The sequence below is a fragment of the Dendrobates tinctorius genome, unplaced genomic scaffold (genome assembly GCF_039654945.1).
Source record: "Dendrobates tinctorius isolate UK_male_01 unplaced genomic scaffold, ASM3965494v1 ptg000016l, whole genome shotgun sequence".
NCBI classification, from domain to species: Eukaryota; Metazoa; Chordata; class Amphibia; order Anura; family Dendrobatidae; genus Dendrobates; species Dendrobates tinctorius.
In genome coordinates, this window is record NW_027361684.1 from 2109185 (window position 1) to 2122022 (window position 12838).

Consider the following 12838-nt stretch of genomic DNA (forward strand, 5'->3'; position numbering starts at 1 on the left):
ATCGAGAATCTTTGGAAAGAGCTGAAAACTGCTGTTCACAAACGATCTCCATCACACCTCACTGAGCTCGAGCTGTTTGCCAAGGAAGAATGGGCAAGAATTTTAGTCTCTCAATGTACAAAACTGATAGAGACATACCCCAAGTGACTTGCAGCTGTAATCGCAGCAAAAGGTGGCGCAACAAAGTATTAAGTTAAAGGGGCCGAATAATATTGCACGCCCCACTTTTCAGTTTTTGTATTTCCACAAAAATTTAAAGTAACCAATAAATTTCGTTCAACTTCACAATTGTGTCCCACTTGTTGTTGATTCTTCACAAGAAATTTACATTTGGTATCTTTATGTTTGAAGCATGATATGTGGGAAAAGGTTGAAAAGTTCCAGGGAGCCGAATACTTTCGCAAGGCACTGTATGGCCAAAAAGTTCAACCTTGGTCTCATCAGATCATAAAGTGATCATAAAGCTATTTCTTGATGTACATTTTTGCAAAACATTGCTGAGCTTGGATACCTTTTTCTTTAACAGCTAACATAGAAAAATTGAGAAAAACATACCATAAGGAAAAAGCCTTATCAAAATCTGTCAGATTAAAGTGCACTAGCAGGATGCCGTAGGCCCCACTAATAAAGTCAGGGGAAGCACAGGTGCAAACTACTGATAGAAACAGCCACCCACACACCTACCAGATTATGGTGGGGTTGTCTGCCTAGTAGAAAAAAATGCACACTAATGAGGCTTGCGTAGAATGCCAGTCACACAGGTGTGTGTGATGCAAAGTGTCTGGCTTACAGCCTATTGATGACGCCCATAGTGTTATCAGGTGGGCTGGGTACATCCTGCAAAAAATGCTAAAAAGTGCAATAAATGATGAAAAACAAATGCATATGATAAATACATTAAATGAGGTATTGGTTGATATTTTGCCAGGCCCCTTATTGTTGGTTTGGTGTACTAAGGAATCTGTCCCTGTGGGGTGCATGTGTATAGTGCTGGGCAGCCCTCCTGATAATACTATGGGTGTCATCAATAGGCTGTAAGCCAGACACTTTGCACCACACATACCTGTGTGACTGGCATTCTATGGAGACATGCAGCTGCGGGGACTCGGTTAGCACCCGAGCATGTTCAGATAACACCTTATCCAAGCACGTATGCTCATCACTATTCTTTTAGCTTTCATTCTGTACCGTGAAGTTGCCTAAAGAATGAGCACTTCATTTATTTTGAGTGCTTCAGGATTTCTGAAGCATGAAGCTGATAAAAGATATGGCATAAGACTGAACATGTGCACAGCAGTGTCATTTCAACCACTTATCAACATCTGCCGTACATGTACAGGTCAAGTCTGTAGCAGGTGTATGGATCGGACTCACAGGGTGAGCTCACCCCATACCCGGCAGGTAATGCCTGTGTATTACAGCAAGGACCTGCCCTAACACCCGGAGGTAGCACAAAGCGCCACCGGTGTGATTCTTAACCTGTTAAATGCCACTGTCAAATTCTGATAGCAACCTTAACATCATTCAAAGTGACCATCGGTGTGCCTGTGACGTGATCGTGGGTCGCCGTAGCATTGCTATGACAGCAGGAGGTCTGTTGAAGACCTCCATTCTTGCCATTACGGAGCTCCCTTGAAACCCAGCCTTTGGCCAGCCTTGAAGGAAGACTATGACTTTTACTATATACAGCAATGCTGTGATATTGCTGTATATAGCACAAGCAATCAGACAATTGCAGGTTATAGTCCCCTAAAAGGATTAACAAGTTAGACAGGTGCAACACATGCAGGGATTGCCTGCTTGTTACACATTCCCTGCATGTGTTGGACCTGTCTAACAGCCACGAGACATGCAGCCGCGGGGACTCAAACATTTTTCGGCACGCCGAAGACACTCGGTTAGCACTCGAGCATGGTCAGATAACAAGATATCTGATTAATAGAAGGTTAATAGAAGTGACCAGACCATTTTTCTGATGCCTTCTGCTCGGAAGTTGCGATGTACTTTATAATAGAAGTCAATGGAAAAGGCTCTGTAGAGATGCCCAGAAGACGCCAAGCATTTTCTTGAACGTTTTGCCAGAATTTTTGCTTGAAAAGCCATTAATTTCTTCATTGTTAAATGGATTTTAAAAAAATCTGTAAAACACCAGAAAAAAGATGACCCAAAAACATGGGAGAAATGCTGAAAAAAATAGCAGTTGGTCAAAAACTTCGAATTAGTTATTTCTTACGTATGTGAAAAACGGTCTTGATTTTCATCAGTGTTGCTCAGTGTTTCAGGTTCTACCATGAGTATTTCATCTTTGATTTTTTTTTGTATGAAAATAAATAAATTGATACATAAATTGGAAAGTTCCTCTGGCTTCTTTAGACACCTAGATCATAAGTTGTGGCATTGGGGTCTGTAGGTGAAATTCTGGACCCCCAAAGAATTGGACAACCTGGACAACTCCTCTTACTGTACAGTGTCCTCATATTCTTTATAGAATTTTTGAAGAGTGAAGCCCTCTTGTTAATGGAGGGTCACATTTGTAATTTGACCAATTGCTAATCTCATTATTTCCTATGAGAATGCCACCAGTTCAAGTAAGTTGCATTCCTATTAGGTGAAGAGAGAAGGAAGATCCGGCACTGGAGACTTAATAAAATCCACGATAAGTTTTATTCACATAATTTCATGATAAAACCAATGTCTCTGAGGAAGAACCTGGTGTAAGGTTCGAAACGCGTCAGGCGTGGGGGGTCTGTTTTCCCCTTTATGGTTTTATCATGAAATTATGTGAATAAAACTTATCGTGGATTTTATTAAGTCTCCAGTGCCGGATCTTCCTTCTCTCTTCATGTTTGCAACACATGGTGGTCAGCCATTTGATCCCTAGGCACGACCGGCTTACAGGACTATTTTGGTGAGCACAAATTTCCCTTTCCCCTTCCTAATTTTCATTCCTATTAGGTGGTCTCCTTAGAAAATAATGTAAATGATGCAGTAATATACTGTACCTGCTCCGGACATAACTTGATTTGCTCTTTTGTAAAACCAATGTCGGGGGTAGACCCATCAGCACGTTCTGTACTCACTGTGCTGTCTGCTGCTTCTTCACTGGTGCATCCCACATTCTTCCTGGAGTTCAAAGGACTGGAGGCAGAGCCCAGGATGACTTCAAACAATAAAGATTTATTCTCTTCAGGACACAGCACATCCAATACAACTTTAGGACACTTGACACGGTACCAGCAATACAGCTTCTTCAGCTTTCCCTAGCTTCTTCAGCTACACCAGAATGGACCACAAAGTAACAGCGGGATCAGGAGCCCAGTGAAAGCGGCACTTCAACCTATCTCTCCGGAACCGACTTCAGTCCAGACACTGGGAATCGCAACACGTGCAATTGTTGCAGCACCTACTTTTGGGTGCTTGCTGTATAACACAGCCACCACCCTCACTATATGGAACGGGCCCAGTTCCTGAGCATGCTCAATGCAAGCAGTGCACACATCCACCGGACAAGTGCATCAGATGTTGCCAAAGTATTACAGAGGTTGAAGAAGTCAATCCCATTATATACAGCATAAAACAAGAAAGCCAATGTACAGTGGGGAAAATAAATATCTGATGCACTCTCCCCTCTGTATCAGTCTGTCATTGTAAGATTGTTTGCTGTAAGTGATATCTGTAATTTGTATGTAACCCCTTCTTATGTACAGCACAATGGAATCAATGGTGCTATATAAATAATAATAATAATAATAATGCACTGCCAATTTTGCAAGTTTTCCCACCTACAAAGAATGAAGAGAGCTGTAATTTTTATCGCAGGTACACGTCAACTGTGAGAGACAGAATCTAAACATAAAATCCAGAAAATCCCATTGTATGAATTTTACATAATTAATTTACATTTTATTGCATGAAATAAGTATTTGATAAAATAGAAAAACAGAACTTAATATTTGGCACAGAAACCTTTGTTTGCAATTATAGAAGTGAGATGTTTCCTGTAGTTCTTTGTCATGATCCCAGTGCAGGTTTTTGAGCTGCACATCGGGGGTTAATGTCTGGAGCTCTGTGCAGGTTTTGACATGCACACTTGGGGTTAATGATTGTGGCCTCTTTCTGGTTCTGGGAGAGCTTCATAAACCTCTGGGTAGCTTCAATCCCTGCCAGTTATACTTTTGCCTTTGGCCTAGTGTGCCTGTTTGTTGCTATAGCTTGTTTATATGGTTCTGACCCGATTCTGTTTCCCGTTGTGAGTTTTCCTGTTGTTTTTGTACTGCGTTATTATCTGTGTATGACTCATTGCCTGTGACCTGACTACTCTCTGCTCGCCCCTCTTGTACCTTGCAGCTATCTGTGTATGACTCATTGCCTGTGACCTGACTACTCTCTGCTCGCCCCTCTGGTACCTTGCAGCTATCTGTGTATGACTAATTGCCTGTGACCTGACTACTCTCTGCTCGCCCCTCTGGTACCTTGCAGCTATCTCTGTGTGTGACTCATTGGCTACGTCCTGACTATTCTCCCTGTCTATGCCCCTTGGTAACTTTGTCTCGCAGTTACTCTGCTAGGAATTGTCTTGCAGCTCCTAGCTCTGTGGAGTTTAGGCCACGCCTTTAGCAGTCACGTGCTTCAGGTCCTGCGGCTCTGAAGTACGCATCTATTCGGTTGCTGCCCGCTCCACAGGTAGCTTTGAGCACGCTTTCGCTTTACTCAGGGCACGCGCACTGGCTCAGTGAGCAAGTTCAGTGCGGTGTCTCTGACATTCTTGACCAAGTTTGCACACCCTGCAGCAGGGATTTCGGCCCATTCCTCCATACAGATCTTCTCCAGATCTTTCAGGCTTCAGGGCTGTCGTTGGGCAACATTGAGTTTCTGCTCCCTCCAAAGATTTTCTATTGGGTTCAGGTCTGAACACTGGCTGCGTCACTCCAGGACCCCAAAATGCTTCTTATAGAGCCACTCCTTAGTTGTCCTGGCTGTTTTCGGCTCATTGTCATGCTGGAAGATGCAGTCACGACCCATCTTCAATGGCCTAACTGAGGGTAGGAGGTTGTTGACCAAAATCTCGCGATACAAGACCCCATTCATCTTCCCTTCAATAAGGTGCAGTTGTCCTGTCCAGTTTACAGAGAAGCACCCCCAAAGTATCATGTTTCCCCCACTATCATCCCGATGGTCACTGGTGAACTTCAGCGTGCGCAGGAGGACCTTGCGTGACCTGCTGGATTTTAATCCATGACAGCGTAGTGTGTTACTGATGGTAATGTTTGAGACCATGGTCCCAGCTCTCTTCAAGTCATTGACCAGGTCCTCCCATGCAGTTCTATGCCATTTCATGTTCTTTCTCAGAATCATCCTTACCCCACATGGTGAGATCTTGCATGGAGCCCCAAACCGAAGAAGATTGACAGTCATCATGCATTTCTTCCATTTTCTTATAATTGTTCCAACAGTTGTTGCCTTCTCACCAAGCTGCTGCCTATTATCCTATTGCCCATCCCAGCCTTGTGCAGATCTACAATCTTGTCCCTGGTGTCCTTAGACAACTCTTTGGTCTTGTCCATGGTGGAGAGGTTAGAGTGTGATTGAGTGTGTGGACAGGTAACGAGTTCAAACAGGTGCATTTAATACAGTTAATGAGTGCAGAGCATTAGGGATTCTTACAGAAAAACTAACAGGTCTGTGAGAGCCAGAATTCTTGCTGGTTGACAGGTGATCAAATACTCATTTCATGCAATAAAATTCAATTTAATTATTCAAAAATCATACAATGTGATTTTCTGGTTGTTATTATTAGATTGATACCTAGCCCCCACTTTTTAAGTGTGCATTAAAAACACTTCTCTGTGAACAAGCAGAGACTCACTATCACCTCGACTCACTAACTGTCTTACCTTGTATTGAATTTATGGTCTGTATATGTCTCCACCTAATTGTAAGGAACGGCGGAATATGTTGGCGGTATATAAATAGACATTATGATTATTTTATTATTATTCTGTCTCTCACAGGTGAAGCATACCTATAATAAAAATCACTGACCTCTCCATTCCTTGTGAGTGGGAAACTTGCAAAATCGCCAGTGTATCAAATGCTTATTTCCTCCACTGTATACAATTAGGGTAAGTTCACACTAGGCGGTTTTTCTGCAACAAACCTTGGCAGGAAAGAAGCTGCAGAAATACAGCATGCTTTCCTTGGTTTTTCTTGGTTTTTTGCTGCATTTTTGTGCTCTTTTTGCAGCGGTTTTGGCATGCTCGGCATGATTTGTCTCTTGTGCATACTGATTAAAGTTTGGTGCTGAAAAAAGTCCTTTTCCATAGAATCAGGTTTTGGCACAAAAAACGCATCAAAACCTGATACCTGCATTTTTGCAGCATTTTTCACCATCCATTCAAGTCAATGGGTGAAAAACGCTGAAAGAAGTGACATGCTCTATGTCCAAAGACACATGCAAAGCACAAAATAATGGTAATGAAAACCCCAATGTGTGTGTATGGGATTTCTGAAACCTCATAGACTTTGCTGGTGCTGTAAAACGCAGATGAAAATTTCCATAAAAAAATGCTGAAAAAATGCCCAGTGTGAACTTAGCCTAAAGATTCTTCCCATAGAGCAAGTAATCCTGTATCATGCTCCTGTAACCGGCAGGATGAATATTACACAAATGTCGTCTGTTTAACAGGAAGAAACCACTGGAGCCATAGGCGGAGGAGGACATGACTTGGGGATGGGTGGACCTTTACTCCTGCAGCTTTTTTGGTATAGTGGTGTAGATATTTAAGCATGAGGGATGTTGCTTTCTGAGTAAGAAGCACAGTATGTCTGTGCCTGGGGGGTCACTGTGAGGAGGGTGGGGTTATATAGAACAGGAAATCTGTGTCTCTCCCTCTTTCTTGCACAGGATGAACAGGAGGAAGCATGTCTGCAGTGTCAGGGAGTATAATGCTGGGGTTATCACCTCACACGACAGATGATAGGAGCACATTCACCTCAGACATCATGTACCAGTGTAGTATCAGCTCCTACATTATGTATGGGATCAATATTACCTCAGCAGTTCATGGAGCTGCCTTGTCCCTCATGTGCATGCTACATTTTCCTCACAGACTGTGAGCTTCTGTGTGACCTCCCTGCAGACATGTTTGATATACTCCTCTGCATTCACCTCAGACATGGTGTAGTGTGTACTAGGGTAGTATCAGCGACTACATCATATCTGGGATCAAGATTACCTCAGAAATTCATGTAGCTGCCATGTTCCCTCTCTTATTGCAGAGGCAGCTTTTGTGTGTACTGTCTGCCATTACTATGGTGGAGCTGGGCTGTCACATGTATTAGAGACACTGGTGAGAGGAGCAGTCGGGGGATGGTATATGTATGATGATGAGAGGCTGCACTTCATGTCAGTGCACTGTATACTGACCCTGCTGAGTGCGGATTACCCCCCTTCCCAGTTATGGAGTCTGATGATCTGTATGTGACCACATCTCTGTTACATACTGTGAGGCTGGGTGTGCAGATCCTGTGTAACCAGGTTACTCACTATATGTGGTGTATGTGTAAAGGCTCCATTCCTGTGCTGTATACTTAACCTGTACCACAGGCCTGTATACATGATATCACTCCTCACTCTGCTATATACGGATCATGCTGGGTATAGACATCCTGTGTCTCCAGGTCATTTTCCTGGCTGTACATATAACCTGGACATGACGTCCAGCTGTTTGATTTCTGTAGCTATTGCTGCCTTTAGTCCTCCCCCTTCGTATGTGGCATGATCAGAGTATACCCACCAAGAGCTTATTTTATATTACCTAAGATGGTGGATAGCACAGGCCTGAATGGTTTATGTTTTATCATGTGTAAAATAAATAATCGGGGAGTAACTCGGCACATTTGAGTGTGCACTAATAACTCAGCACATGGCGGGCAGTGAGGGGGCAGTAATAACTCAGCACATGGCGGGCAGTGAGTGGGCACTAATAACTCAGCACATGGCGGGCAGTGAGTGGGCACTAATAACTCAGCACATGGCGGGCAGTGAGTGTGCACTAATAACTCAGCACATGGCGGGCAGTGAGTGTGCACTAATAACTCAGCACATGGCGGGCAGTGAGTGTGCACTAATAACTCAGCACATGGCGGGCAGTGAGTGTGCACTAATAACTCAGCACATGGCGGGCAGTGAGGGGGCACTAATAACTCAGCACATGGCGGGCAGTGAGGGGGCACTAATAACTCAGCACATGGCGGGCAGTGAGTGGGCACTAATAACTCAGCACATGGCGGGCAGTGAGTGTGCACTAATAACTCAGCACATGGCGGGCAGTGAGTGTGCACTAATAACTCAGCACATGGCGGGCAGTGAGTGTGCACTAATAACTCAGCACATGGCGGGCAGTGAGTGGGCACTAATAACTCAGCACATGGCGGGCAGTGAGTGGGCACTAATAACTCAGCACATGGCGGGCAGTGAGTGGGCACTAATAACTCAGCACATGGCGGGCAGTGAGTGGGCACTAATAACTCAGCACATGGCGGGAAGTGAGTGGGCACTAATAACTCAGCGCATGGCGGGCAGTGAGTGTGCACTAATAACTCAGCGCATGGCGGGCAGTGAGTGTGCACTAATAACTCAGCGCATGGCGGGCAGTGAGTGTGCACTAATAACTCAGCACATGGCGGGCAGTGAGTGTGCCCTAATAACTCAGCACATGGCGGGCAGTGAGTGGGCACTAATAACTCAGCACATGGCGGGCAGTGAGTGTGCACTAATAACTCAGCACATGGCGGGCAGTGAGTGTGCACTAATAACTCAGCACATGGCGGGCAGTGAGTGTGCACTAATAACTCAGCACATGGCGGGCAGTGAGTGGGCACTAATAACTCAGCACATGGCGGGCAGTGAGTGTGCACTAATAACTCAGCACATGGCGGGCAGTGAGTGGGCACTAATAACTCAGCACATGGCGGGCAGTGAGTGGGCACTAATAACTCAGCACATGGCGGGCAGTGAGTGGGCACTCCTAGTGTGAGGCTGCACATTGCTCTGGAAAACACATCATGGGCCCAGTTTTCAGCCCTGTCTCTCGTCTATTGTAATTGTATGTAGTAGAGTGACTGGGATACAGAACTTGCAGTTTTCTATCACACACCTATGGCTGCCGGCAGCTTATATTAGACCTACATGTTTCTTACCATTTATGGGCAGCTGGTGATTAGAGTGTAACTGCTGTAGAGGAGCAGGCGGCTTCTATATGTTACAGCATATAACACAGCATTGCCCATCTCTGTCTATTTCTGGACCTTACGATGGGATATTTTCCATTATTAACCTGTTGTATACCTTGGTTGTAAACCTGCATGGTTTTCACCCTCACTTATCCCACATATTGTGCGGTTGGAGGGGTCCTTGAAGTTGGTTAAATATGGTCTGGGGGATCCATTTGGATATGGTTGGTACATTTTATGTTCACTTTATGTTTGGTTATCACCAGATTTTTGGGAGCTTCAAGGACTCCTACCAGCGTGTTAATATTATTTATGCTTTGATGTTTTATAAGATAAAAGAAGGAGGTAATCCAGCTCACCGCACTGCCTTGCAGGTAGAATCCAAATCCTGTGCACGGATTTGACTAGGCAGTCAATCAATAGTAGAAAAAGAAAGAAGTTCCAGCGCCAGGAATGGAAAATTAAAAATCCATTTTATTGTGCCAATGCACATTAAGATTTCAGCAGGTACATCATATCAGTCGGATGACTGCAGGATGTTTTTTGGTATGTTTGTTTTAATAAAGGTTTGAATAATAATTATATTAAAAAAAAAATAAATAAAAATGGATCGGTGTATACCCACCAAGTGCTTATTTTATATTACTGTGGATAGCACAGGCCTGAGTGGATTACCTGGAGCCTGGTGGTTGGGGGGGTCCTTGAAGTTGGTTAGAAATTGGTCTGGGGGATCCATTGGGATATGGATTCCTCTTTTTGGAAGTTAATATGGGTCTGGACCTGGTGAAAGGTGGAGGGGAGTTTCGGCAAGAGTTTGTCGGATCCCCAGGAAATTCAAGTGAACATTGGAACCCTTGTGGCTATGGTGCTCCCGATCTAGTGGGGTAACGGCTGAGAGTAATTGTTGGTACATTTTATGTTTGGTAATCACCAGATTTGGGAGCTTCAAGGACTCCCCCCAGCGTGTTAATGTTATTTATGCTTTGATGTTTATTTTATGTTTATTTTAATAAGAACATGAATTTAAAATTTATAAAAAAAAACAAAAAAAAAACAAACAAACAGTTATTTGTTTTCCTTTTAGTGGGTCCTTGGAAGTGGTTTATAAATTGGTCAGTAGGGGTAACCATATTAAGTATGGACCTCTGGGGTGGGGTTCCTGGAGTTGATGCTGAATCAGCGAATAGGAATTGGAAGTTAAAATTCTGGATCTGGCTTTTGGTTACGGCTCTGGACGGGTAACTCTCGACGGGGTGTTACCCGGGAGCTTTTGGTGCTTGGACTTCCCGGAACGGGATGTTTGGTGCCCTCGGGCTGGTGGTTTACGGCTGAGGGTAACGTGGATTTTTTAAGTTCTTGTGTTTTTGCCAAATATTTAGCCAGAATTTTTGGGGCTCCAAGAACCCTCCCCTCATGTCGTATAAGATTGTGTATTTTACTTATTGTAAATGTTTATGTTATTTGTTAATAAACTGGCCGCTGACCCCCCTGGGTTTGGTAGGGTAACCATTTCAGGTATGGCACCCTGGTTTTGAGGGGTAATCATCTCAGGTATGGCCCCCTGGTGTGGAGGGTAACCATCTCATTTATGGTCCCCTGGTGTGGAGGGGGTAACCATCTCAGGTATGGCCCCCTGGTATGGAGGAGTGACCATCACGGTATGGCCCCATGGTCTCCAGAAGCATTTATATTTTATAGGACCCTGTTAGGGTAAAGTCCCGGGGGTCATGGTAATCATATTTTGCATGCCTACAGAAGAAATTGCCTCCTCTGAGCCAGGAACAGCGGCTGGAGGGGTGAAGAGAACAAGTTTGTTATCTGGACAATGCAGTTATCTAGTGCATGAAACTGAAGAGCAATGTACCTAATCTGTGTTCCCTTGAGTCAGTGGGCGTGACTAAGGGTAAAGTAATCAAGTGCATTAACATGAAGGGCAATATGCCTATTCCCGATGCCCTTGAGCTGGTGGGAGCGGCTAAGGGTATCATCAAGTGCATTAACACAAAGGACAGTATGCCTACTCCCGGTGCCCTTGAGCCAGTGGGAGCAGCTAAGGTTAAAGTAATCAAGTGCATTAACACAAAGGGCAATATGCCTATTCCCAATGCCTTTGACCCTGTTGGAGAGGTCAACAGTAAATGTTATCAAGCGCATAAAAAACAATTAACAATGGCGTGGCAGTTTTATTAATAATGCCTTTGTAGACTTTTTCTGCTTTAGGTTTGTTTAAATTACTACTTCCAGATATTCTGAACGTTATTTTATGGTTGGTTATAATGTTGTTATATTGTGTATAGTTTTTAATTACTCCCCATTTATAATATCTTTCTATTGATGTGTTCATCACTTTTCGGGTAGTGATAGTAAGTGGGTTTAAGAAATTTTTACTGCACAGCTACTGTAAATAATGGTGGTTTCTAGAACTAAAATCTGTGATTTGGTGAATTATTAGAGCTGGCTACAATACGTGCGGCATAATAGTTTTTTGAGGCATGACACATGTCATTATACAGGTATTCAGATTGTGGCTACGACCTTAATTATGGTTTACTTTCCACATTCCCCATTATGGGATCCTCATTGCAGGATGTTTAGCAACTGTTATTTTGCTGTAGTTACCGTATTATCGATCATAACTTGGTAGCATGGCATTGATAAAATTAATCTGTCGGAGCTCTGTAATTTTAATTTTATTACTTGTGTGCACAGACTTTCTGTAGCATGTAGAAATGGTTGATGGCTTTGTTAGGCATGGTTGATGGGGGTCGAGTCCATTTAAGGTGTCAAATGACCTCTCTGGTGGCGGTTTAGGAGTCAGGTGGAAGTTGCAGGCAAGTTAAGGTGGACTCATTTTAACTAATAGAGGATGTAAAACCTCATGGTGGTGAACAGCCTCAAGGACGTTGTAATGGTAACGTCAATCAGGGGCGGGCACAGTGGTTAAGCACAGGAGTGAGGATAATAGGGTCATTGGTGCCCTGAAAGTTTACTGGCTCTGCTTGAATGGCAAGCCAGTGTGTGTCGCCCCTTTATGGCTGTCTGTCCTGGTTCTGTATGTCAGACAGCTGGGATATCACAGTACTTGTGAATCCCAATGTACTAGCACTTCATCTGACTCCTACTGTGATTGTTTTAATCCTGTGATTTAAATAAAGCTGTGGCCATTTTGACAACCAAAATAATGTGTTGTGTATTTATTCTAGTGCCTAGGTTTACTGTAGTTATGGTGGTTTTAAGATGGAGTGGGGGTCCGTCCCATATCCATAAGTCAAGAAACCACTGGAGCCATAGGCGGAGGAGGACATGACTTGGGGATGGGTGGACCTTTACTCCTGCAGCTTTTTTGGTATAGTGGTGTAGATTTTTAAGCACGAGGGATGTTGCTTTAAGAGTAAGAAGCCCAGTATGTCTGTGCCTGGTGGGTTACTGTGAGGAGGGGGGGGATTATATAGAACAGGAAATCTGTGTCTCTCCCTCTTTCTTGCACAGGATGATCAGGAGGAAGCATTTCCCGCCCACCCGCCCTGTTTATAATGATTGTCCTAAAACGTTTTAATTATTGCTTGTCCGATGAATGCTTTATTGTATTTTTGAACTTACCATT